This window comes from Arachis ipaensis, chromosome B09 (assembly GCF_000816755.2).
Source record: "Arachis ipaensis cultivar K30076 chromosome B09, Araip1.1, whole genome shotgun sequence".
In the NCBI taxonomy this organism is placed as follows: Eukaryota; Viridiplantae; Streptophyta; class Magnoliopsida; order Fabales; family Fabaceae; genus Arachis; species Arachis ipaensis.
The window spans coordinates 1,939,845-1,943,159 of record NC_029793.2 but is presented as its reverse complement, the minus strand read 5'-3'; positions in this window follow the sequence as shown (position 1 = coordinate 1,943,159).

Here is a 3,315-nt window from a genome sequence, read left to right as displayed (position 1 = left end):
GAGTAGGATGATGTATTCACTCAATTTTTTTTAGTGTGTTAATGTAGTGAGTATGTTGTATAAGAACAAAAAAAAGGTTATTTGCACACCAAAATTTACTAATTTAATGATAAATTACAACAAAAAGTTTGTACATTTGTAAAATTAATGATAATAATATTTTATTTAGATTAAAAATAGAAGACAAAATACAATTGTCCAAACATATATACATAAGAGAGTATAATATAGTACATTAGTACTATAGTAGTATATGATAAGAGATATGATGAGGGTGGTGAGTAGATTTAAGAAAGAAAAAGAGGGGAAAGTGGGAAGCAAGAATGAAAAGACTAGACAATGGAAGAAATAGTGTACGGACAGCAATGACGTGATTGTTATCATCTCAAACACTGAACACTTAACAGGGAACAGTTACGTGCGTCTCTGATTTCTTCACTTTCTTCCATTATTATCCGTACATCTCTCACTTTACAACACCAACCGTTCGATCTCATTCCGTATTTCCCACTTTTAATTTGAATAATTTTAATAGTTTTTAGATAATGACTTAATGAGTACAACAAACATGTTAATTAACCAAGTCAGTATATGTTTTATTTGTTCTTTATAATCTCGTGTTGTTATACAAATAATTGTAACCCAATGGAAAAAACGCAGTTTTATTTTTGTAAATATATTAATGATTCAAACACCCAATATAAATCTACCTAAGGTGTGTGTACGTTATATTATATTGTTAAACTAGAGCCATAATTGGCTTTTAATTTATTGCCAGGGCAGGTAATTAGTGTAATAATATATAACTAGTTGTATGGCTAAGCATTCAAAATTACTTAGTTAAAATATTATTGATTAATTTAATATTTATTTGTTTACTATTTTTAATAAATATATTAAATAAAAAACTAGATTACTAAATTATTATGTCAATTAATACTCCCTTCATATAGGACAGCAACATGTATCTTATTACGAGTATTAAATTTAGGGATATTTGCGGTGTGATTTGGATCGTTTTTGAATCAAAAATTTATTCGATTCGAACACTATGAATGTTTATAGATCGGGTGAAACCGAATTTGTTCTGACCTAAATCCGACCCTAAATATATACTAGATCTATTTTCTCTTAACTCGGCTTTAGACCGGTGAAACTTAAACATTTTCGGGCCACAACTTACCGAATGAAAACCGAGTCTTTAAAACTTTAACGATAATTTATAAAGAAACCTATTTATGATGCACTTATTTATAAAGAAGAAACTTGTTACCGAAAAATTCATATCCATATTTGAACTTGAATTTGTCCATAAATTATAATTTGATGCTTCTTTGATCTATTTTTTAACTCAACAGGTGTGATTAAAAATAAAGCAATAAATTTATAATTAATATAACATAATATTGAAGTTAATTTAAAACATATTTTTTTTAGTTTCCTTAGAGTGCATGTGGGTCGTGTGAAGCCGGGTTCACATTGACCCGACCCTACTCGAAATAATGACCGAGTCTATTTTTGAAACACTTACCCAGCCCTAAACCCGGTGAAATCACATCATCAAATTAGTCCCTAAAATATTCGGAATTGGACCGGGTCTTCGGGTTGGACCGAGTCATGAGCACCTCTACCGAACATTGATTTTACTTGCAGCGCAGTTTGAATTAGATGATTTTTTTTTTTAAAATTCGATCTGATCCAATTCAGTTTCAAGCGATTTGGATTGGACTGGATTTGTTGTTTTGTAAATTTAAAAAAATTAAATATATATAACAAGTCTCAACATCAAATTTTAAATAACCAAAAATAACATAACAAGTCTCAACAATATCTTAAAAACCAACGATAACATAACAATAGAAATAAAATTATAGGTTAGTTAAAATAAATAAATAACATTTTCAACATAAAATATTTATTAAATAATAATAATGCATGAATAATATAAAAATATATAACAAATTAAACATGTTATAAGTATGATTGTAAATGTAATAATAAAATAATAATATTATAGCACATTGTGCGGTTTGAATTAGATTGGATCGGTTATGAAAAATAGATCCGAAATCCATTCCGATCCAGCGATTTGTAAAAAATAAAATCCAATCAAATTCAAATTAGTACGATTTTAATCAATTTTTAGTTTTGAATTGGATTAGATGAACAGTTTAATTTAAAATCGGTTTGAATTTAAACATCCTTAATTAAATTTTACCCATGTGCCTTACTAAATTATTATGTCAATTAATTTAGGATAGTGTATAGTGCAGGTTTGCTTGCCAGTAGGGTAAAATTTGACTAAATCCCAATTTTTGTCCCTAAAATTCACGCGATTATTCATTTTTGTCATCAAAATTTAAAATTATTTATACTGGTCCTCCATATTCAAGTCCCGGTACCAATAATGTGGTTCCTCGATTCTTTCCGGCGATAACTAGACAGACAGAATGCTGAGATGATACCCTCCCTACCACGCTGGATAATGAGTAAACGACGTCGTTTACCCTTGACATCCAAACAAGTCAGAAATGTCATCGCTTTGTATATGAAGGGAGAAGAAATGATGGAGACCTAAAATAAAGTATTATTCTTCTTCTCTACCTTCACTATTCTTCATTACTTGTTTGGACAACAAGCGTAAACGACGTCGTTTACTCATTATCCAGTGTAGTAAGGAGGGTGCTATATCAGCACTACGTTTGCCTAGTTATCGGCAAAAAAAGTCGAGGGACCATATTGGTACCCGGACTTGAATCTGAAAGACTAATATAGATAATTTTAAATTTTAGAGACCAAATTGAGTAATCATGTGAATCTCAGGAACCAAAATGGGTATTTAATATATATAATGAAAGAAGCGGGTATTGAACCTACGGTTTTTTTCTTATAAAATTCAAAGTAACTACTAAACTAATAATTTAAATTACTAATTTATTATATTTGTTATTTAAAGAATAATGTTGCAAGAATTTGAAATTAGAAGAAGAATAACATTTATCTTTGTTTGTGTTATTTTAATTTTATTAAGAACTTGATGATCATACTATTTATAATTTTTTTATTTTATTAATATGTATGAAATATGGAATGATTAAAATTTATATTTGCTTGAAAAATTTTGATTTTTCTGCAGATAGAGTTAGTTAGAGTAGGGTTGAGAACTTTAGGGTGCGGGTAGAATTAAGGTTGAGATATTCTTAACTCACGGATATGATATAGGGTTGAATTTTAAAAAAATTTTCAACTCACAAATAGATTTAGAATAGAATCTAAACCCTATCTTATCCTATCTATTATCATCCCTACACTCTT